The following is a 24,790-nucleotide window of genomic DNA, read 5'->3' as shown; positions in this document are numbered from 1 at the left end:
CATAACATAGTGCTAAAAAATGTTAATTTTTTGTTATTGTAGTCCTGTTATTCAGGATCTTCTGTTGTTGTTATTGAGGGTCTTTTGTACAACTTGGTTCTTTAGTTAATACAACCACTACAGCAAGTGGTGAGGAGTGTATCCCCTTCATCTAAACTTCTTGGATTCAGATTTTGACTTGGCCACTTACTGATTGTGTGAAGTCGGTGAAGATTTTTAACCACGCTGTATTTCGGTTTCCCTATTGGCAAAATGTTCATCATGATAATAGCATTTACTTCCTAGTGCTACTGTGAGGATCAGATGCATTTGTATTTAGTGTATAGTAAATTTTCAGTAGGGTTAGCTATTTCAAATAATATTATTGTTAGTGATATATGAGCAAAGTACATGATATTTGTCCCTGAACTTCATGGATTTTACTAGGCCGTCTTGATATAAAAGTTCTGTCCCATTATCCTCTTAAATGTCATGCCAGCTGTCATGATTTCCTGCTCAAAAATATGGAAGCTACATTTCTAGGTATTGTCCAATGGGAAACAGAGAATTTCTTCAGTCCCACTGTAATTGGGCCGGGCAGCAAAGCTCACACTGGGACCCTCTAAGAAAGACTCCGTTGACAAGCTTATTGGACCTCCTTATCAGATGAAAAGTAAGTTTGTCACTAAAATGTCAAGAGGAAGTCATTTTTTCTTGCCCTGAGTTTATGATGTCCCTGACTTCACTTCTCAGGGCTACCAAAACCAACTTTTTAAAGTCCTCTTAGAACAGGAAATTTACCTAAGCTTTGATGGGGGGGAAAAAAAGAGAAAGAGACCTCAGAGGTTAATGCTGTATCTCAAAGAGAAGGAGGCTGCCTTTTGTTTAGGCTAATGAGAAGACATGAGTCAAATACAGTGATTACCTATATCATCTCTCATAGGGCACATTTTACCCACAGTTAGGCCACAAGGTAACATGCCCTCAGATCCAGAAAGAGAGAGATTAATAGACAGAATTTGAGGCTCATATTTCTTGACAAACATCAGAGCTGCTGATGAATCTCAAGTTCTCATGTGAGATTTTTGGTGTGAGATTGTTGTAAGGATAAAAATGTATTTACTGCCTCTGGAGAAGAGGGCAATAAATAAATTAACTAATTAACCTACTTTTACCTCTAATTCAGTCTGAAGGCAAGTTTAACTAGCATAATTAAATGGTTTGGGTTCTAATTTTCTCCAAGGATCGTTTGGACTAAGAAATCTCTGAGAGCTAAAAAATGTGGAGTATGTCCTCTTGGCTTCACCTGCTGCTGTGGGAGGGTTAGAAGTAATTGAAGGCGTTTGGGCCTTCTTTTGGCCATATGGAGCTCCTAAGCCCCACTGCACATCCCAGTCAGGGAATGTTTCCTATCCTGCCCATAACAGCAGGCTTTCTGCACTCTCATCCCTGGGTCTACAGCAAAGTTAGTGGGCCTGACTTTGTCTAATCCACACATGCCCTTTGTATTTAATTCCCATATTTTTCTGAGCACACAAGTGGAATGTAAAGTCTTAAAATAAGATCAAAAAATTAAATTCATTCTGCTAATGTTTATTGAGCTACTTCTGTGAGCAAAGCATTTTGTATAATTGGAAGTAAAGTATAATGATTGCCATAGAGTGAACCAAAACTGCCTAACAAAAATCCTGAATGGAGAAGCTATAATTATTTGCAGTCCTCACTTGTGTTGTTAAGAAATGGTTGGCTAGGGTGCCTGGGTGGCTCAGTTGGTTGAGCGACTGACTGCCTTCCGCTCAGGTCATGATCCCAGAGTCCCAGGATCTTGTCCCTCATAGGGCTCCCAGATCCATGGGGAGTCTACTTCTCCCTCTGACCTTCTCTCCTCTGATGGTCTCTCTCTCTCTCAAATAAATAAATAAAATATTAAAAAAAAAGAAAGAAAGAAAGAAAATGGTTATCTAAGGAGCAGAGAGGCTCAGAGAACTTGTGTAAGCTGCTTCAACTTCAAATCCTGATTCCACCATTTAGTTGTGTGACAATGAAGAAGTTACTTAACCTCTCTGAACCCCAGCTTCATTATCTTAAATCTGGGAATAACATTACAAACTAGCTCATAGGGTTACTGTGAGAATTGACTGCAATAACAATGACAAGCACTTAGCATACATGATTATCATCACTAAAAGAAAGGCAGATCTGATTGTTCCAACCCAGAAACCAGCACAGATCAACCACATACCCATAGTGTTCCTCTGTCTCCTCATTAGTCTGAAAGGTTAAGGATATTTGCCAACTGTTTATTCCTCAATTTATGTCTTGCATCTTTGTAATGACATTGCGGTTTTGAAAAACCTGACCCATATTCCAAGTGAAAAGTCCTGTCTGTATCCTTTCCTCAGGAAGGAAATCCAGCAAATGAACTAAATCCCTATTACTGAGTACCCTAAACCATGTGCTTGTCAAACCATCTCTGGTGACTTGAGAGAGGCAAGATCATTACTTAGGGGAATTCGGAATGTGTTTTTCATTAACCTGCTCATTGCATTTGATTAGCAAACAGGCATTGTGTTTCCCTGTTATTAATGGTTGGCTAAGGAAATGTGGCACCTCTGAAAGCTGCTTTTTATTATATACTCTTAACATCACTCAGAGACCGACGAGAAGGAAAGCAAGCAATAGCAAGTAGTAAGTCTATCCGACTGTGAACCTAAAACATACAAGTAGTCATTTAGCTTTCACTAAATTTGAATGAAGTCAAGCCCTGGTAAGTATAGAAACCACATGTCCCCCAGATTGTCTACAACATTCTCAATTTCAGATATTCTGTCCTGTCGTCCCCATGAGGTCATTCATATTTGTCAGACAACAGAACCGATTTTTGGTTCAGAAAATATGAGAACTCTATTTCTATGCAACCTAATACACTCAGAGAAACAGTCCTGTTTCATCCGCAGCTTTGAACACCAGTAATTTTCATTCACCGCTGTACAGTTGATGTCAAAAAAAAAAAAAAAAAAAAAAACACCCCACCAAGATTGAAATTTTAAAGCCTGGCCAAGCATGGATATAGCAATGGAGCAGAAACCTTTGTTTCTGTGACCTTTGGAATAGATTAAATGCACTTTCCGAAAGCTTTCTAAAGTATCTAGTGAGAAAGAAAATCAAAACGATCCAAGGACTATGCAAGAGCTTCTGTGAAGTGGCCACTTTTTAATTCTTTTCTTGTGAACCGACTAGAGGTGAAAAGGGGACCCTTTGATTTCCTGTCAGCAGACCAGAATTTCAAAGCTTCTATCTTCTTGTGGACTTAAGGCCAGTGATGGCACCAAAGAACCCAATGGGATGTAGCACTTTATTAGAGCTGTTAACTTCCAGGTGAGTCATGAGAAAGCTGTTTCTTTAAGCCACCTAGAGAGACGGCTGGTCATTTCCTGAGGCAGTGGGGAACCCAGCCAGACCCCAGCCATGACTGACTCCAAAGGCTTTGGTTCGTCAAATGCCAAACCAACAAGAGCCATTGAAGAGGTAAGGAAATGAATTTGTTCTGAAAGGACAGAGAGCTGCCTGTCATTTGAACAGATGTGGTATGCTAACTCATACACTATTTGGATATGGAAGGGCACCAAAATGTCATTATATTCTGAAGTAAGTGATTTTTGCAACTCTGATTAGGCTTCTCTGACCCACCAGTCCTTGACTTCAGATGATCACTAATATTTATGTCTGTTCCAAACTGCACTGCTCATTCAAAGAAAAATGAAGCTGCTCAATTTCATCAACTTTTTTTTTCCATTTTGGGGAGACAGTAGGAAAAAAGACCCAATTTAGAATGACAAGACATATGTTTCTGAGCACGTTAGAGCATATTTTAATATCTTCAAAAGTGGAACATCATAGCTTAAGAAATCTCCTAAAAATGGAATAAGAAGTTTAGTGTTCAGGAAACTTCTGTCTGCTGAGAAAATGAGGAATTGCTGGTATTTGTGATATACATTTTTTTTAATTGTATACTAAAAAGTTTGACTTTTTTCAGAGTGATTCAAATGTTAAGGAAGCTTAAACATTCAACTTTTGAAGTTAAGACTTCAAAGTTGAATCAAGTTTTGTCTGGTTTTGTTTTGCATAATCCACAATAGGACTAATTGAACAGCTATACATCCATTTTCCTATATTTGGGGCTGGAGTAAAGGGGAGAGTCAGAATTCATATTAACTTGGGGAAAAATATTTGTGGAATACAAAAAGAAGAAATCTTTTCAAGGAGGGGGATTTTTTTTTTAATTCAAACAAAATTAACTCAAACAAATTTAATTCAAACAAATTCAAATTCAATTCAAACAAATTTTTTAAAGCATATTTAGGTTCACAATGAAATTGAGGAGGAGGCACAGAGATTTCCCGTCTCTCCCTCTCATACACATGCATAGCGTCTCAATATCCTGCCCCAGAGTGGTATATTCCTTACCACTAATGAACCTGCACTGACACAGCACTATCACTCTCCAGAGTTTACATTACAGTTCGTCTTGGAAGTGTACATTCTATGGGCTTGGACACATGGCTAATGGTAAGTATCCATCCTTACGGTGTTGCACAGAGTACTTCCACTACTCTAAAAACCTTCTGTTCCACATATTCATCCCTCCCCCAACCCTCCAACTTCCTAGCAACCACTGTAAAGAAGGAATCTTGAAGAGCTGGTTAGAATTTTTGTACAGACTACTAGTAAAACCATTAGCGAGGTAAGTTGTTCATTCTTTTAAAAATTCAGTGTCTATTTTACTCTACTGAATCTATAGTGCCCAGATTATTCCATTTAGGAATTAATATTATGACTCACCTACTATCCCCGCTGTTGCAGGTGATGGATTTTCCATGTCTTGGCTATTTGACAGAGTCTGTTCTGACCTGTTAGAATGTGAAAGAACTCTCCCAGAACGGTAACTAAGCTACCATTCCATTTACTACCGGTTCTATTCTGACCTTGAATTTCAGTTCCAGCAAGCAGACTCTTGTTTTCTCTCCTCTGTCCCTGAGACTTATCTGGACTTTTGTTTTCCTAGCCTCAGATCCAATCTTATTTTCACTAATTCAGTGGGTTGAACAATGGACAAAAAAAAAGATATGTCTAAGTCTGACTCCTCTCCCCAATACCTGTGAGTCAGTCTTATTTGGAATTAGTGTCTTTCCAGATGTAATTAAAAATATCAAGATTAGATCATCCTGAATTTAGGGTAGACCCTAAATCCAATGACTGGTGTCCTTATTTAAAAAAAAAAAAAAAAAAAGAGGAAGATTTGAACTACAGAGACTCACAGGAGAAACAGAGAAAAAGGCCATGTGAAGACAGAAACAGATTAGAGTTATCCATCTACAAGTCAAGGAATGCCAAGGATCGCCCACCGCCATCAGCAGCCAGGAGAGAAACAAAGAGCAGATTCTTCCCCAGAGCCTCCAATGGAACCAATTCTGCTGACACTTTCATTTCAGACTTCCAGCCTCCAGACTCTCAAAGAATAACTTTCTGTTGCTTTAAGTCACCATGTTTGTGGTAATTCGTTATGGCAAATTACCCTGGGAAATTAATGTAACCAATCACTGTGAGGACTGAAGTCTTTCTGTGAACTCTTGACTTTGTATTAGGATATGGTACTTTAAGAGCTGCCTCATACTAACCACGGCCTATGTATCTTTTCCTATTTTCTGCACACGTACTTGGCTTGCTTGCCTCCACTACACATACCTTCTAGTCCACTCTGGGCCTCGTACATCATCGCATCCTTTTCTGGGCATCGTGTTTTGCCAGACAGTCAAGATTTCTACTGGGCCTACTGCCCAATGGTTCAGTCCTGCTGAGGGACAGTTTTTCCTCAAGGAGGGAAAACACAACCAATTATGATACAGGCAACTTCTGTAAGAACTTGAAAGCCATGGTATGATTTGTAACTTTGCCCTAAGGGTTTTGCATAGGCATGGATATTAAGGGGGATAAAAGATGAGGTGGAAGATACCACTTTCGTAGTGAGTCGAAAATGAGATTCTAAATTGGCCTTTCACAAGCCTTGCTAAAAGAAAATGGAGCTCTTTCTACTTCATTGATGTTCATCAGTAAACTAGCTCCTTGTGGGAGGCTGACCCTCTACCAGAATTTATTGACAAGTGACACTTCCACAGCACTCTGGAGTGGGACAAGGAGGCACCTTGTCGCTCATGTTCCTCCAGCATTCACTGACAGTCTGATATAAGCCAGGCATTGTTTTGAAACTGGAATAGAGCTTTGAACAAAAATGTCTAAACACTCCGTCTTGATGGAGTTTATACTCACAAGGGAGAAGATGCTCACAGCTGTTTTCTTAGTAAGAATTGGCTCAATAAAAGATCGCAATAGCTTGTTGAGTCTGTGAGGTGATGAAGCACCATTTACTTTCTTGAATATTTAGAAAACTGGTTGATTGCACTTAAATGGGATTTTAAGGCTTTGAAATTAGTGTTATCTTCTGAACTTGATAAACCATAAAGCCATGTCTAAGTCACCAATTAAGTAGTTCAATTTTTTAAATGAACAAAAGATCGGATGCATTTCAGTTTTATTCAAGCCAATTAAATTTCACCCAAACAAATGAAGTGTCATTCCCAATGAAGCTTTCCTTTGCCTTAGGCTTTTAGCTAACACACAGTCCCTTTTGTTTGAAGGTATTGATTTTTATAATAGTAAGTGACTGCCAGTGTATTTTCAATAGCTCATGGTAAGGGAAGGGAATGGGAGTTTAAAATCTATATATTTCATTTGTAGATTTTCTGAATAAGACAAATTCAGTTCAGGTACAAGTTTAGCTATGAGATTTTTCTAAAAGAAACCATTTTGAAAACACACTTGCCTGTGAATCTTTTGATTTAAAGACATCTTTGTTTAGAGTCTCACCCGAATCCTCTCAATAAAGAGTTTGCAAAGTTACCCAAATTACTTAAATTCTTTCAAAACCCTTCAAATTCGTGACAGCATCTTAGAAGGGGAAGACTTATCCAACTCTTAATTATTCAGGCTAATGGTGGCCTGCAGTGTGTGAACCGTGATGAAGCATACAGGCCAAGTTCAATAACGTCAGGCCGGGTGTCCAGTGCCAGATGTCGTGACTGAGAACATCCCTGGGATAAAGATAGGAACTGAGGCTCCATTGACCATCAAGTGTGAACTAATTTTTTATTCCCTAGGCAAACATTGATTGTTGCTCTGTTGGTAAAAAAGAATGATCTTTGTGGATAAAATCTTGTCTATTTTAAGCCTTTTACTTAGAAAACTCCAAATCTCCTGCGATACTTTTGTTATAGACTTTGTTCGCCAGGGAACTTCAAAATATCTGAGAACTGAAATAGACAAGGAAGTTCGACTGGATGACCTATGAACCATCAAGGGATGAACTAATATAAATTATTGAAAACAACCCCATTGTATTGCTTTTTTCATGTTTAATCCTAATGTAGTCTCATTTTGCTACCTGAGCTGACTGTATCATAGCAGAAAAAATATCTAGAGATGCAAGAACTTGATAAATAAATTGATGGCTATGTAAATTCCTTTGTCACCTTAGATTTCAACAAGAGCCATAATTAATTCAGCAGAAAGTAACTGGATCCTTCAGGGTGCCAGGCACATTGTTGGACACTGAATTCATACTACCCTCAGAGAATATATAGTTAATTGAAAGATAGTCAAGTAAGCTGAACTCTAAAAAACATTAGCATAAGTGTGCTTGGTGGAGATAATAAAAAGCATCATGGGAGCACATAGAAATAACTTCTAACTTGAAATGGTTTCTGAGCTGCAATTTGAAAGATAAATAGGGTATAGAGGAAAGTTTTTCAGGAGGGGTATAGTATACATAAAAACACAGAACCCTACAAGTTGATGGTACATATATTGATGTACAAATGGTTTTGCTTGCAAGGCAGTAGGACCTAAGACAAGAGGTAGGAGTTGAAGCTGGAGATGGGGACAAAGGCAAGTCCTAAAGGGTTCTTTTTATGTGTGGAATGACTCGGTACTCTAAGCAGCTCTTGCAATCCCATAGCCAAAGTGCCGGGTAGGAACTAGAACATGCAGACAGAGGAAAGACAAAGGCATCACTAATACCTGACTCACACAAAAGTTGTTCTGCTGGAAGCGTGGGGGAAAGAACCCACATCTTTGGAACATTTCACATATTCCACAAGAAAACCCTAAGAGAGGGAAAGTCAGCTGGTTATAGTATCACAAAATCATTTAGAGCCTTAATAGTCAGTTTGTCCACAAATAGTTTTTATCATCACCTGGGAGCTTGTTAGAAATGCTCTGGCTCAGGCTACAACCTAGCCCGCATTCATGAGGATTTATAGCTAACAGGATTCATGGATGATTCTTGTGCACATTAGCACTGGGGGAGCACTGATCTACAGCAGATTTCTCAACCCCATATGCACATTAGAAACACCTGAAGAGAGTTAACAACAAGAATAACAACAACAACAACTATATATATATATATATATATATATATGATATATATATGATATATATATATATATATATCTCAAAGGAAGTTACACTTTCAGAGATTGTTTTAGCGGATAAAATACATCACCAGGTTTTTAAACTTGTATGACTGGGTAAATGATATCTCCAGGGATCAGATAGAAAACAGAGGTGATGTGGAGTTTGGTTTTGACATGTTAGTTTATGATACCTGTGGGACATACAAAAAGCTATCATAAATTAATAAATAGACATATGGATGCATACATGAAGTACATGAAAATTTTCAGTAGCCAATGACCAGCTTCAGCCAGGGCTATGATGTAAGAGAAATCTAAGATACAAATATGAAGATATATAGAAATTCTGGAGTCATCAAGGGTATAGGTGATCATCGTAGGTATGGGAACACATAAAAATGTGAATAGAATGAGAAAAGTAGAGGTCACAAACAGAATCTCTTACATAATCAACTTTTAAAGTGTGGCCCAAATAAGTTGAGCTCAATAACAGGATTAAAATAGGCATCCAGAGAAGAAGAAAAATCAAGAGAAAAGAGAAACGTACACCAAGGGAAGAGACAGTTCCAAAAGGACATATTGATAGTGCCAAACCCTGCAGTAGCAACAGAATAAAGGAATTCAGTAGTACCCATTGGCTATACCATCTAAGAGTTCATGTATGACCTTGACGAGAGAATGAATGGGATTGAAGCCAGGTTATGATTCATTGAAGAATGAATGGAAAATGAGGCAGTAGAAATATATGGTTTTTATTTCTTTTTCGAAAAGCTTGGCAGTAAAAGGAAAATTATAAAATATGGTGATAGTTAGAAGAAGATGCAGAATTTTAAATCCTAAACTCCATTTAGGGACTCCACCAATGTTTCAGAGGCTAGAATGTTGGATCCACTAATTGCAGTATTCCTACAGTAAACACACATGCTTCATAAGCATATGTATTTTTCATTGTAAATGTTTATGCATCTAGCATATTGTTGTGGAACAAAATTACCTATTCAAACATGATAGACATTGGTTCTATGATGTAGATAGAGCTATCATAACATTTCACACAAGAGATTTGTTCAAGGATGTGGTCCCACATTTTTAGGTTTCTTTTACACTTAGGTTGGCCAATTAAATATTTAGATGAAGTAAAACACGACACTCAGATGGTACCTTTATATAAACATGTTGGTTTGGCTATAACTTTTTACTACTTACAGCTGTGGGACTTGGATAACCATTCTTTTGGTATAACCTACTCTATCACAATGGAAAAAATAGACAAAATGAAAAGCAATGAGAAAATGATTTAAAATCAATGATTCTAAATACTTATTTCTAGTTAGCTAACTAGAACCAAAATAAAAAACTTAAAAAATAAAGTTGTAAAAATTGAAAAAAAAGAGTACACTTATCTTGATGAGTACTAATAAATGTATAGAATTGTTTAATTATTATATATTACAATTGGAACTAGTATAATATTGTATGTTAATTATACTTGAATTTAAAAAATAAAGTACTTTTTAGAAGATTACATAAATGAATATATATATAAATAAATATTTGGTATGATTAGTGATCTGGTTTTTGCATTAATTTTATTTTTATTAATTAGTTTTATAACATTTGCCTGATTTTAAATGGTATAATAATCCTTTAAGGTAGGTAGAAAAGACATTATCACCAAACTTTTATGAATTTAGAAACTAAAGAGAGGGACGACAAAGCCTAGAACACAGGTAATGACCTGAAGAATACTGAAAGTTATTCTTCTTTTAAAATAGTTTTACTCTTTCTCAAAAGAATAAAATAAAATAATAAATAAAATAAGGTTTAAAAGGGGGGAGCCTGGGTGCTTAGTCAGTTAAGCATCCAACTCTTGATTTCAGTTCAGATCATGATCTCAGGATCATGAGATCGAGCCCTACATCAGGCTCCATGCCCAGCGTGGAACCTGCTTAAAATTCTCTCTCTCCCTTTCCCTCTGCCATTCACCCTCCTTCTCTCTCTCTCTTTCTCTCTCTCTCTCTCTCAAAAATAAATATATAAATAAATAAAAATAAAATAGGATCAAACATGCATACTCTTTCAAACTCTCAGAATTGGCTCAACGTTTAATGAGGTAATGTATATTAATGCACTATAAACTCTAAAATATTATCTGAATTTAAGTCCCAGCATTACTGAGTCATATTTTCAGCACCTAGATCAGTGTCTGACACATATACACTAAAAATACTCTAGCAGCTAAACAGAAAGGACCTATCTATAACGAAAAGTGCCCTGTGATATTGTATAATGGTGTCCATTGCAAAGGATCTCAAGTATGTCTTAATTATCCCCTAGATTTCCCTCAATAGTCTATTATACCCACATTTGTTGTTTTCAGTGTGAGTAAACCTTGGGTATTCGCTTGGTCCACAGGTGCCTAGACAAAGCCTCTTCCTAGATTAAGTTTGACAACTTCGCCTGGAAAAGACATTCTATTTCTGAATAGACAACACCTCCACCTGCACACAGGATTAGAACAATTTTCTAGATAGTTGTTTTGGGGTCAAGAAAACCTTATTTTCTAACATTACACGATTCTTTCTGGGAGGAAGGCATTCTTTAAAAACAAACAAACAAACAAACAAACAAACAAAAAACATTGAGATGCTACTAAGTTATCCCTTTAACTGAGAGTCCGGAGGCTGAGACCACTGATTTTTTAACAGCCTTCTGAGTCCCAAAGCACTGAAATTGTTCTAGAAGACTTGGTTCCAAGGGTGCGGGACTATGAGCCACTACCAAATGTAATTATCATATAGTCTCCTTTGCCTCGGGCCACGTTCTCTTTGACAGCTCCAAGAATGACACCTGAGTTTCACTTAGAATCTTAACAAGAACTAATCCTACTAGGTCTCACCTGTCATCAAAAATTAATAACTCTTCACTTTGCTTCCTTTTCTTCTTCTCCTATTCCACTTTTTCCCAAACTTATCAAAATGTACCACATCCAACTCCATGCCATATATATTCCAAATATGTGTGTATGACAGAGTTTAAGAGTTTGGGCTTTAAAGTCAGAACTTGGGGCACCTGGGTGGTTCCGTCAGTTTGGCAGTCAACTCTTGATTTTGGCTCAGGTCATGCTCTCAGGGTCCTGGGATCGAGCCTGGGGGTCTGGCTCTGCACTCAGCAGGGAGTCTACTTCAGGATTCTCTCTCCCTCTCACTCTGCCCTTCTCCCACGAAAAAATAGATAGATCTTTAAAAATATCCTGACAGAACGGATTTGAATCCAGGCTCTGTTGCTTACTAACTCTGTGACACTGGGTAAGTTATTTAACCTTTTTGAGTTTCAATTTCACGACCTGAGAAACAAAAGTAATAGCGCTGACTTCTTGTTTTATGGGTTTTGTTTTGCTTTTTTTTGTTTTTCTGGTGATGATTACAGTATATAATACAGATAAGTCACTTAGCCCTGTGCCCAGCACATGCAGCCTCAGAATCCTTTTACACATGCTGGGGGTGGTGGGTATCAGCAGCCTCACAAACCCTCACTGTAGCTTGTTTTAACTTCAGGAAGCTAACAACCAGTTCTTGAAGTGTCATCCCAGGACTCCTAAAACAAATTGTGTGTCTGACCCATAGGTTGTATTTTAAATTGGGCTTATACCTGACACTGACATGTTTTCACAAGAGGAAGTACGAGACAGCCAGAAGCTTATTCTTATTCTTTTAGATTCTCATAAGCTGACCAGCTTTGGCTGCTGCAGGGGTCCCTGTCAAACCAATTCAGCAACACCATAGCATCAAATTGTGTATCACAGCAGAAGAGTTGAAAGCAAGACACGAAAGCCAGATTGCCTGAGCTGAAATCCCTTTTCTGTCTTTAACTGTCTGTGCAACCTTGAGAAAGTTACTTGACCTTTCTGTGCCTTGGTTTCTTCAATTGTTACATGGGACAATAAGAAATAGTGCCTATTTTGCAGCATTTTTGTGATACTAAAATGGGTTATTATATGTAAAGTGCTTAAAATACTGGAAGATAATAAACATTTTATGGATATGTGTTCACTTTTACTAAGTACCTGTAAAGTCAGATATAATCAATTAATTCTACAAACATTTGCTAATTGATATTATGTGCCAACACCACAGCTAAAAGATAATGCAGGTCCTGACCATAAAGCGTTTGCAATAAAAAAGACTGTTTTGTATTATACATAATATATTTTATTATTATATAAATATACACACATATACGCACACATTATATACACATATATGCATATATACATAACACGCATATATAATATGTAATATATACACATACACGTATGTATGCTCATATATCACATATTTTAGGCTATAACAATGCCTGACATTTTATAAGCTGAGATTACCAATCTGTTCCCTTTCACTTTTTTTTTTTTTTTTGCCTTTTTAATCAATAATTAAATGTGGGTTTATATCTGGACACACCACTTGGACTAGCCTTCTGTTGGATGGCTGCCAAGAAAGCATCACCTCTAAGTATCTCCCATCACTTGTTAGCAAGATCCCTGCATGAAATCACATTCTCTATTAATCAAATCATTTTCTGAAAACCAGCAGTAATTGAAGCAGAAAAACTTAAGCCATTTCCTAAATCTGTGAATGGAGACAGGGAGAAGCATCCTCAAGTTGAGTAAACAAGAATGAAATTATGGCTGATTTTGAGATGAACTGCTTAAACAATTGCTAGTTTAGACAGTGCCTTCTACTTCCTCCACATAATAAAGCCCCAGCCCTAGACCACTAACTTCAGCCTTAGGTTCTCCTCTGCTGTCAACTAAAAAGGGTCTTAGGAGTGCATTTACCCAGAGAAGTACATGTGAAATGTACTTCTAATGTGAATATTCTGGAAATATTTTCCAGAGGCCTTTCAGTCAGAGATGGTCCTTTCTAGAATCTGCCACAAGTTAGTGGAGATGATAATTATTTGGAGATGTCATTAGTCTTTACCAAGTACCTACTATATGTAAAGTATTTGTTTATTTCGTTTTATCCAAAAATGACTCTAAAATGAGAAATCTTTACCTGCGTTTTAAAGATGAGGGAAGTGAGATTCAGAGAACATTCTTAAACAGCACAAATTCACCCTAAAACTGTGTTCTTTTGGCCTCTTTGCAAGAGGGAGCTTTCTTTTTGCTCCTCAATCACACCAGTATCAGTGGCTTCCAATGCACCCCAAGGGTAAGGCTGACCCTATAAGCAACTGCAACCAGCCAAGCGCAGATATATTTTTATGCCTAAGCGGGAATTTCTGATCTATGGAAACATTCTGCAAAGGAGTCAGCAGCCTGAGTTGTCCCAAATTTCATACAGTTTATAAAAGGAAAGAAGAAAAGCCAATTACAGTGCTAAAGATAAAATGACCCATGGAGGTACACCATGGAAGTTGCTCTGCTGTATATGATGACCTTGAAATTGGCAAACAGGTCATTCCTTGACAACAGTATCTTTTCAAGTTAATTGATTTGACATAATAGCAAAAAATTAACCACACAGTTGTGTTGCCTTTTTTTTTTTTTAATTCCAACAAATGACCAAAGATATGTACCCTTCTGCCATCCTAGTTTAACTTACTAAGCAAGGCAGCAGGATTCCAAATCAGCAAAGATGATGCATTACACAAGTGGCATCAAATCTATGCAACTCACTGTAGTACTAATGAAAACCGTTTTCCTTTACTTGCCTGCACTGTGTCTTGCTATATTCTGGCAAAAGATGTTTCCTTTTGTTTTGGAATTGTGACTATAGAGTTGTCTGCGAAGAAAAGATTTTGCATCTCTGTGGATATGTTCCAGGTAGCTTCTCTGAACTAAGCGGGTCCCAAAGTCCTACATCGTTAGTTGAATACTGATGTTACCCTCAACAGAGCACACTGATGTTATACTTTAAAAAGACACTTGAAAAATCCTTTAATTCTAGAAAATGAGTTAATATGTTTTTAGTTTTAAAACAGATTTTAATAACATGTGGTTTTTATACATGATGATGGGATAGTTTTAAGCATACACCTATAAAATAGTGATCCCCATATTGTCCTTTAGTCTGGTACCAATGCTATGTGTGTCTACATTTGAAAATTTGGGAAGGAGTAGAATTGCTTAATATTTGATCTCCATTAGTCATTCAGCATGGACTATCACATGTTCAATGTAATACTACTGGCAAAGATTACATCCTTCAAGATGCCTTCCCAGCTTACTTCTTTCCTTCTCTGGAAATAGTGTGATTGATTATACTCAGACATTCTTTATATTTTCATTAAAGGTATTTTCCCTCCTTTTCCCCACCAGTGTACAAGGAAGTTAGCAGTGGGCATCACTGGAGTTGCTCTGGGTTTTGTGAGTGGTATACATGTTTATTTTCATTGTAACAAGGTAGGGTATTATGTTAGGTTTTTCCAAAGAACAGAACAAATAAATAGATGATAGATGATATATAGATGGATAGATATATAGATAGATAGAGTGAAATTTGTTACAAGGAATTGGCTCCCGTAACCAAGGAAGCTGAGAAATCCCACCATTGCTGTCTGAAAGCCGAGACCCAGGAAAGGTAGTGGTGGAACAGCCAATCCAGATTTGAAGTCCTGGGAACCAGAGTACCATCAGGGGTCAGTTTCATCCAGAGGACTTCCAACACCAGTGTCCTAGCTCAACAGTCAGAAGGAGCCTACCTTTTTATCCTCTACATTTTTATCCTATTCAGGTTCTCAACAGATTGGATGATGCCCTGGCCTTGCGGAGGGCATCCTCTTCATTATTCAGTCAGTTGACCAATGCAAATGTTAATCTTTTCCAAAAACATCCTGACACACATAACCAGAAACAATGTTTAACCAGATAGGTGGACATCCTGTGGCTTAGTCCAGTTGACACAGGAAATTAACCAACAGAAATATACAATCATAGGGGTGCCTGGATGGCTCAGTGGGTTAATAAGCCTCTGCCTTCATCTCAGATCATGATCTCAGGGTCCTTTCTTTTTTTAATAGACAAATAATTTGCTGGTGCCTTAAAGAGTAGCTAAGTCCACCTGTAGAGTAACTTAGCACACTCTCAGAATTAAGCCAGATGAGCAGAGGAAGAGGTACCAACATTGAATTACACTGACCCCCATCTTCTACCACTAAGGGAAAAAAACCTGATTTCAGTGAATTATTTCTTGGCAAGAAACCATCCATCTCTGCCAAGCGATCATTTTAAAGAAAGGCTTATCATCACATATATCATGAGTATGTCGTTTAGGGAACTCTCATATGGGTCACATATATTTTATGAGTTTTGCATATTATGGCTCTTGTGACTCATGCAATCGTCCAAGTTCCTTTTTTCAATTTTCCACCGGCCATGGCTAATGCACAGTAATGGCAACAATGCTCTCTGGCACCTCTCTTTGGTGATCCCATCCTTGATTTCTTCCACCCAATCACTGCACTTGTTATCTTTTTATCTCTCTTTTACATAATCCTCTAACACCCTTAATCTTCTAAGACCACGAGTTATATATAAATAGGTTTACCCCTCGTTATGTAACATGATATGTTTGTAACTCTTTTTTTTTTTAAGATGTATTTATTTATTTATTTGACAGAGAGAGATTACAAGTAGGCAGAGAGGCAGGCAGAGAGAGAGAGAGGAGGAAGCAGGCTCCCCGCCGAGCAGAAAGCCCGATGCGGGACTCGATCCCAGGACCCTGAGATCACGACCTGAGCCGAAGGCAGCGGCTTCACCCACTGAGCCACCCAGGCGCCCCGATATGTTTGTAACTCTTATCCAGTGGTGTTTCTGCCTCCTAGACAGGCAAGCTTCTTGTGACATCAACTTAAATGAAATGTGCCAGATTAATTTTAAAATACCTTTTATAACATTTGTTAGTCTAAATGGTGATATGAGTGATTTTTTATTACTTTCCTTTATATATTTCTTAATTTTCAAAATTTCTTCAGTGAATATGCATCAATTTCAAAATCTAAAAAAAAATTAGAAAAGTCATTCACCATAGTTCTCTATGGTATAATTATATAAGAAAAACACGAAAATTCTTCATTCAGATTTTGAGAGGTTAACATAAATCAGTGTGACATTTAAATTTCAGTGTATGTTTATCTAATACATTCGGCATTTCATACTTCCCAATGATTCAGTGTGAATAACCAAATGATTTTAAAATTATTCCTGAGATCCATTTTTATTTTAGTATCAGCAGACTAACATTATAGTTCAAACTTCCAGTTATAAGCATGTTTTTAGTCCTAGATGTTGCTTTATGGATATTATTGATAAACTTTATTATGAAAAAAAAAAAAATCTAAGTGAGCTATAATGCTCTGAGTACTACCCAGGGGAACACCTTTGATTCTAAGAGCTGAGATGGAAAAAAGGAAATGTCATCCACCCCCCACCATCAGTCTAGGAGATGTCAAGACACTCAGTAAATAGAAAAATGTAAAATAAATACCTTCAGAATTTCTAAAGGCAATGACCTAAGTGTTTTTGAGACAGAAAAATCACACTCTAATATAAACTTCAGCCCCTGTCTGCTATAGTACATTTTATGTTTATTTTTTTAAGATTTTATTTATTCATTTGACAGAGAGAGACACAGCAAGAGAGGGAACACAGCAGGGGAAGTAGAAGAGGAAGAAGCAGGCTTCCCACTAAGTAGGTAGCCCGATGTGGGGCTCCATCCCAGGACCGTGGGATCATGACCTGAGACAAAAGCAGACCCTTAACGACTGAGCCACCCAGGAACCCTGCTATAGTCCATCTCAAAATCTAGCCCACTCAGTGACTGTTTTGGTGGGAGGGACAGCCACATGAAATAGCAGATGACTGATGCAGGGAGAATTCAGGCTGAAGGTCAGTCTTGGTGTTACGAATGCCCGACTCATGTCAGTAACCAATTGGGTTCTGAATTCCAACAGTGAATCTGTCTTAGGGAAGAGGCCACTGAGCATCCTGAGGGGCAAACTCAAGAAGCAAAAAGAACATTGGAAGGGAGTCAAGAGACCGCTTTATGATTTGCCCAAGTAATTTTACCACTAGGAGCCTTGGTGTCCTTTTCTATACTATGAGGTGATTGAATTATATGATCTCCAAGGATCCTTCCATAACTGCAGTTCCACAAATTCCTCAGTTGAAATAGTGTTCTCCCCTCACCCAGGCTTTAATCCAGTAGCCATCAAATGGTCATTAACTCTGGTTACCAGTCATTGTGCTTATACATGGAAAATTGACCTCATTGGTGTCCCCTTGGATTTAAAATTGCTGGTGATAAACTCCCTAGAAGTAATTATTCCTGCTACCCTGGTGTGCAGCTCCAATTTATGGCAATTACATCCGATTAGTCATAGCTTCCTTATCCTTTTACTCTTTAGGTTTTAGCATTCAGAAAGGGCAGTCATTCCAGAAAGTCACTGTGCATCAGAATAAATACATCTGGGCTTCCAATAAAGAATATCTCTCAATTTTTCCCGATAACTATGGAGAAAGGATGGGCCTTTGTTTTCAACATCACTAGTAAAAATTGCCCACAACTCAAGCAGGCAGAATTTTTGCCAAAAATGGAGAACTAAATCGAAAGAAAAATCCTAGAGGACCTTGAGATTAATTTTATGTATTTTATTTTTAAATTACCACTGATAAATATTTCTGTTCTTTGAGGTTTCAGCTGTTATCCTATGGCTTGTCTTTCTGTTTTCATTTCAGCAGATAATTGCCTGCCTCAGGATATTGTTTCTTTATAGACAGAGATTTCTCATATCAGATTTTAAGTGCTTTCTAAAATTAACTCTTGAGCTCCCACTGTGGCACAATTGGGAATCAGATTCCAATGAGGGCCTGTGTGGGGGTGTTAGAGATATCTCCTCTTTTCTGGTTTCACCAAATATGAATATTTGTACTTGGTTCTTAATGATACTGTGGAGCTTATTGGGAAAATCTTAACCGCATGCGCAACATTGAAACACGTCCTTTAGTTACATACTCTATGAGTATTTTTCCTTTCACGGGTACTACCAAATCTGTAGAAAAACGTTAAGCTAGCAAAGCTAAAGTCACAAAATATAGGGGCTGCATAAACATTATTGACAAGATAAATGAATGCATGAACACATGAGAGTGTTTTCATTGATATCTTCTAAGTCATGTACAAAATATTCTCGCTGCCATGCATACCACCATAATATGAGCTATTTAGTGGGTCATTAAATAAACACATTTAGTTTTAACTTTCAATACCCTTCTTACGATTGTTAGAGTATTGAAGTGTAAATGAATGTGTGGGCTTTCTGGACCTTTTCCTGTTGGGTATCTGTAACTTTAGAAAGCCTTCATAGGGGAAAGTCACTAAAGAACATTTCATCTAGCAGAAAAAGGAAGTGACTCTGGAGCTGAAGGAGATCTTAGAGGCCACTGTCCACAGGCCAAATGGAGTCCAGCTAGACCTTTGTATTTAAAAATGTAATTTGGAAGCCTCTGGTCAGGGCCCGTATTTGGGTCCTCTATGGGCCTTGGTACTCGTTGTTATACACAAGCTGATTCCATATTCCACACCATGGCCCGCCCTGTTAGCACTCACATTTGTGATGTCTGAGTTGGGACAGCACCCTAAAGGCTGAGACAACTGGGGTTCAGAGAATGGCACCAAGGGAGAGGGAGATTAGAGCGAACCTCAGCATTGGACTCTGGTCCCAGGACATTTCAAATAAGCAATGAGAGTTTGGTTTTCAAACAGCAAGAGAAGAAGAACCAAAATCTTGAGGATTGCCCTCCTATTTTACTCCACAGGAGGTATGGATATTCGATCTGAAAAACACAGTTTATTTAACCACGAAGGAAATTAGGCCCGGAGTGACTTAAGATCAGACAGCAACACGGGCAGACAAAGCTTCTACCTGGTCAACTGTCCCTGATTATCCGACCAGCACGAAGGGCAATGCCCTAGGGCCATGGTTCTCAACTGGGAGAGATTTTTCTCTCCCAGGGCATACTTTACAATTTCTGGAGACATCTTCAGCTGTCACAGTCACAGGGTGGGTACTGGTATCTAATGGGTAGTGGCCTAGAATGTGCTGACCCAGGAATGTACCAGATGCACCCCTACCCCGGCCCCTGGCACGTTATTATCTGGCCCAAAATGTAAGTAGAATAAAGTGGAGAAACCCTATTCTAGACAATAAAGCAAGCAGGAACAACAAAAATCAATTTTTTGGAGGGGTGGGAAGGGCAGTGGGATGTGATAAATGAGCCTATAAAAGTTTTCATCTGTCCCCAGCCTTTGATCTCTGATACATGATGCTCTACTATCCTACACTTAGAAAGGGGGTAAAATGAAATTTGTGGAAGAAAATGCCTATTGGGGCGACAATCATTCAAGGGCATTGTAGGAACCATTTGGGCCCTTAATCTTTCTCATCTCAGAGCTTTCCTACACTTTTTCATCTGTAAATTAGGGTAATAAGAGCGCCCTGCTCAGAGGAGGATTGAATGAACAAGCGCCCAACATTTAGTAAATGTTACCTGTGCTCACCATTGAATTTCATCTCCCCCATGGCCCCCAGGAGGAAAGAACTTGTATCCTGGTTTTATAGACAAAATAACTGGAGTCGGAGACTATCTTGTAGCATTTGGCAGCCACAAGAGGGTGCTGCAGGGAGTAGGCACATCCCCACCGCATCCTCCCCACCAGGCCATCACTGCTCACTCTCTTTCACACCCAGGCTCACCCCCCAAGGACAACATGATTACAACATGAAAACTCTCTCTGGTGGGGAACCTGGCAGGCTCAGTCAGCTGCCTTCATCTCAGGTCATGATCCCAGAGTCCTGGGATAGAGCCCCAAGTTGGCGGGGGGGTGGGGGGGGGAGTCAGGGTTCCTGCTCAGCGGGAAGCCTGCTTCTCCCTCTCCCTCTGCTGCTCCCCCTGCTTGTGCTCCTGCTCACGTGCTCTCTAGCTTTCTGTTAAATGAATAAATAAAATCTTAAAAAGAAAACTCTCTCTAGGACATGTGGCTCACCATTTGTATTTTAATTTTAGTTTCTGTTTTAACAACAACCAAACAAAGCTGTAACATTTAAACTGTTTTAGAACAAATAAAACTTTGACTTTTCTTTCATAATGTAGGTGACTTATTTCATGCATTATAATACTTCATGCTCTATCAAAGCTCAGATGATAATACAACCTCACGGTTAAGTGATTAATTGCAAAGGGAAACATGTTAACTTTATTGTAAAGAAACCTAGTGTACATTCCCTTCATCAAGTGATCAAAGTTAACACACCGAAACTGGGACAAACTTCATTTGCCTCCTAATACCATGCACTGAAAACACACTGCCCCTTAAATTATATTCCTGACAAAAAAAAAAAAGAATAAAAAAGACAAACTGAAATTGTCCTATTCTCTTCAAAAATATGAAGGTCATAAAGACAAAAAAAAAATAGAAGAGACACTGTTCCAATTAAAAAAAAAAAATTAAAGAGACATTCCAAGCCAACTATAAATATAATATGGGAACCTAGATTGGATCCTTGACCAGAAGGAGTAATAGTTACAAGGGACTTTATTAGAGCCATCGATGTAAATTAATATAGACTTGGATTATGTCATGCCATTTTATCAGTGTTAAATTATCTGATGTTGATCTTTCTACCGAGGTTAGGTAAGAGGATGTTGTTATTCCTAAGGACGTGAAATATTTAGAGTTAAAAGCAGTTATAGTACTGGTAAACCAGCTCTCTGGATACAAATAACAATAATTCAAAACTAGGATTTGTTTTTCTCTGTGGTGTAAATATTTCCACCATGGCCAATTTTAGGATATTAATGAGAAGTCACTGAGTACAGAATTGGGAAGATATATGTGCTATATATTATGTACACTATTATAACTATATAAATTATATATATTATAAATTATATTTATATATAAATGTATATTATTGCATGCATACATGTAACCACATATATTACACTATATATATGCATATACTATACTGTATGGGTATATATATGCCTGTATTATATATGTAATCTATACATATTTTAAACAAGATAAAGTAAATATGGGAAAATACTAAGATAATATAAAGGGATTAGGGTGCCTGGGTGGCTCAGTTGGTTAAATATCTGCTTTCGGCTCAGGTCATGATCCTGGGGTCCTGGGATCCAGTATCATGGCAAGCTCCTAACCCTCTCCCTCTGTCTGCTGCTCTGCCCACTTGTGCATGCTCTTTCTCTCTCTCTCTCTGTCCAATAAATAAATAAAATCTTTTTTAAAGAAGAGAGAATATAAAGGGCTGAATGATAATGCTTTGTATTACACTTAAATCTTTTCTGTAAATTTAAAATTGTACCAAAATAGTAAAGTTCAAAACTTACAGATGGTTACAAAAAAAATGTTTCTCCAGGTTATGGGGATGTTCTGCAACATTTTAAGGGAGCATTATAAACTGATTACAACCTACAGGGAGCACATTTTGATGCTCTTTGGAGACACTGAGTGAATTAATTAAAGTCTGTAACATTTCATCTTATGCAGGGGGTTGAGTGTTAAAGTCAATGAATATCTTGTAGCATTAAAAACCCCCTTGGGATGCCTTAAGTCTTCCATTACGACAGTGCAGTACTGGCCTTCAGTGAATCCCGCTCAGCCACTATTTGCTTCTTTACAAGAACTCCAGATGGAGAAGCTTAAGGACCACATTTTAACTTAAAAAAACAAGTACTTTCTGACCAGTTCAACAGTGGGACCACACTCAGCACTGAGAGATACTCGTGTCGTAAGAGATGACTGGGCACATATCCAACTAAAGAGATAACAGATTCATTGCTCCCACGCTCTCAGGCATATGCTTACGGAGAGGAATGTGAACGGACGAGAACCCTATTCAAATTCCTCTCTCGTTCTCTTGCTCTCTTGTTCTTCCCCTCCTTGCAGTAATAAATTTCGGAGCCAGAACCCTTCTACCATAGGCCTATTCTCTCCTCCTACCTCACATCTGTCTCTAGAGGATTCTAGAGTTGAGGACCACCTTAGGGAGACCCTACATTCAAAGGCTATGGAAGGAAAGATACCAACACTAGAGAAAGATGGGAGGAGATTGAGATTCGTCCAGCTTGGCACGGCTAAGAGAGCAGAAGTGTTGCTGAATAGTACCAAGTGGTATTATAAAAGTCAGGAACGTGAAGACTGAAAAGACCAAAGGACTGAGCAACTGGGCGATCACGCAAAAGCCAGATATAAGTTATGACAGATGATGAGGAGAAATTACAGTGAGCATTCACTGTTATTTGAAGACAATGGAGACCAAAGGAAATCGAGTGGCTACAGTTCAGAGGGATAACAGAGTCTACCTGTTTGTTTTCCAGACTTTTTCCCCCTTATTGCTCTAAGTTCACGGCACCCATATCACAAAAATTGTTTTGCAGGTGTCTATGCACCAGGGTAATAGTGCTCCTAAAACCTTCTTTAAGTTATTCGGGTCCGTTCGTGGCGTGAGGTATGCTCACGAGACCTATGACTTTGCAGAGAAATATGACTTGAAGGAAATCCGGTAGTCTGTGCAAACAATGCGTTCACAGAATGGGAACCTGCAGATACATTCCTCATGGGTACCCTATGTTAGCGTCTCACTGGATAGCGGCAGAGCCCTCAGGACTGAGGGGAGCGTGGCCCATCAGATAACATCGAAGGAGCACGTTTCCCCTCCATTGTGTGGAATTTACTCTGACTACCACCCGACACGTCTTCTTATTGTCATGGGCTGGCTTTTCTACATTCATCCCAGAGAATAAGCAGCTCACAAAGCATGAGGTTGTCTGTACACAGTACAGCCTTCAACCTCCCACAGCGTCCCTCCTGTGAAGCACTTTAACGAATTAGCTGATCGCCAGCTTGATAAAAGCCCCCCCACCCTCAACCCCATATTTATAGAATTGTGATCCATTTCATTAGTAAATTACTTGTTAGTTCACTTAAGTCAGAAGCACTGCTGAGGGAGCATTTATTTCCCTGCCTTTAAATCACTCAACCAAGCAACCGAACAAGAAGATAGCAAAATCTTTAGTAGACAAAGATAGCAGTAATATTATAAAATATATACATTTCTGCTTTGGTGAGTAAACACAAAGCTATTGTTTTTAAGAAATAACAATGGCCACTTCTAGGAAAATCCTGTATCCCTCTGAAACTATGCAGAGAGCCCACTCCCCAACCACTTGATGACCACCATGTGATTTTTCTCTTCACTACTCTGCCTACTCCGCTATTGTTGCTTCCTTAAATAGAAAACTTCCTTCTCACTGCAGAAAGTGTGATCAGATTTTTGGTTCAGGAAAATAACATCAAAATATTTAGATGGAAGCAAGCCAATTACCAAACATCAGAAAACTGTAAACTGTCAATCATTTTTGGGTTTTGCTGATGGTTTTTGCAAACCTATATCTTAGTGCAATTTAGAATATTCTCCTCAAGACATCCTCCAGTATAATAATTAAATGTTGACACCATCTTCCAAAGTGGTGTGTGCATTTGTTCTCTCAGTCTCCTGACCACCATTCCAGAAATATTATTAAGAATAGTATTTTAATAACTGGTCATGTCGTTTTGGCAATATAGGGACCCCTCTTGGTCACGTTAATTTTTCGTCCTTTTCTCTCTGGCAATATATTTGGGTTTTGTTCTGTTTCCTTGGACTCCCATAAGGAAGTGCCACAGGGTGAGTGACTTTAAATAGAAATTTCTTGTCTCACAATTCTGGAGGCTGAAAGTCCAAAATTAAGGTATTTGCTGGGCCATTTGCTCTTAAGGGTCTAGTGGAGAATCTGTTCCATACCTTTCCCAGCCTCTGATGTCACCTGTCCTCCTTGACTTGCAGCTGTATAACTCCAATCTCTGCTTCCATCTGCTTATGGAGTTCTCCCTGTGTGTCTCTGTCCGGATTTCCCCCTTCTCGTTAGGACGCCAATGCGCAGCTGCAACCCATGAGACTCTATGCCTAGAGTGGGTGATGGTCCAGTAAGCCTGAAGAAGAGACCCAGAGAGAGGAATCAAGTCCCAGGTTTATTGCAGTTTACCCAGAGTCCAGGAGCGGCTGACTAGACAGATCTTCTGCTGCTGGAATCTATGTGCCACAAGTTTGTATATCATAGCAACTTAGCCAAGCGACTATCATGGACCCTTCCCCTCCTTGCATGGCCAGAATTTCCAAGGAGATCAAGACCTGCCACCTGAACACTCTTTTTT

The 24,790-nt window shown here is 38.5% G+C and overlaps 1 long non-coding RNA gene across 2 annotated transcripts in view; it reads right to left on the bottom strand.

Moving 5' to 3' along the window:
* The window catches only part of LOC116573487, a 95,254-nt gene extending 70,688 nt beyond the window's left edge, over nucleotides 1-24,566 (bottom strand). For both annotated transcript variants that reach the window (XR_004278828.1, XR_004278827.1), the window contains exon 1: nucleotides 24,381-24,566. This is a non-coding gene — a long non-coding RNA (uncharacterized LOC116573487). The remainder of the gene's footprint in view (nucleotides 1-24,380) is intronic.
* Nucleotides 24,567-24,790: the final 224 nt, after the last annotated feature.

This window comes from Mustela erminea, chromosome 14 (genome assembly GCF_009829155.1).
Source record: "Mustela erminea isolate mMusErm1 chromosome 14, mMusErm1.Pri, whole genome shotgun sequence".
Taxonomy (NCBI): domain Eukaryota; kingdom Metazoa; phylum Chordata; class Mammalia; order Carnivora; family Mustelidae; genus Mustela; species Mustela erminea.
The sequence above is the reverse complement of the archived record's forward strand: the minus strand, read 5'-3'. Positions and strand labels throughout refer to the sequence as shown.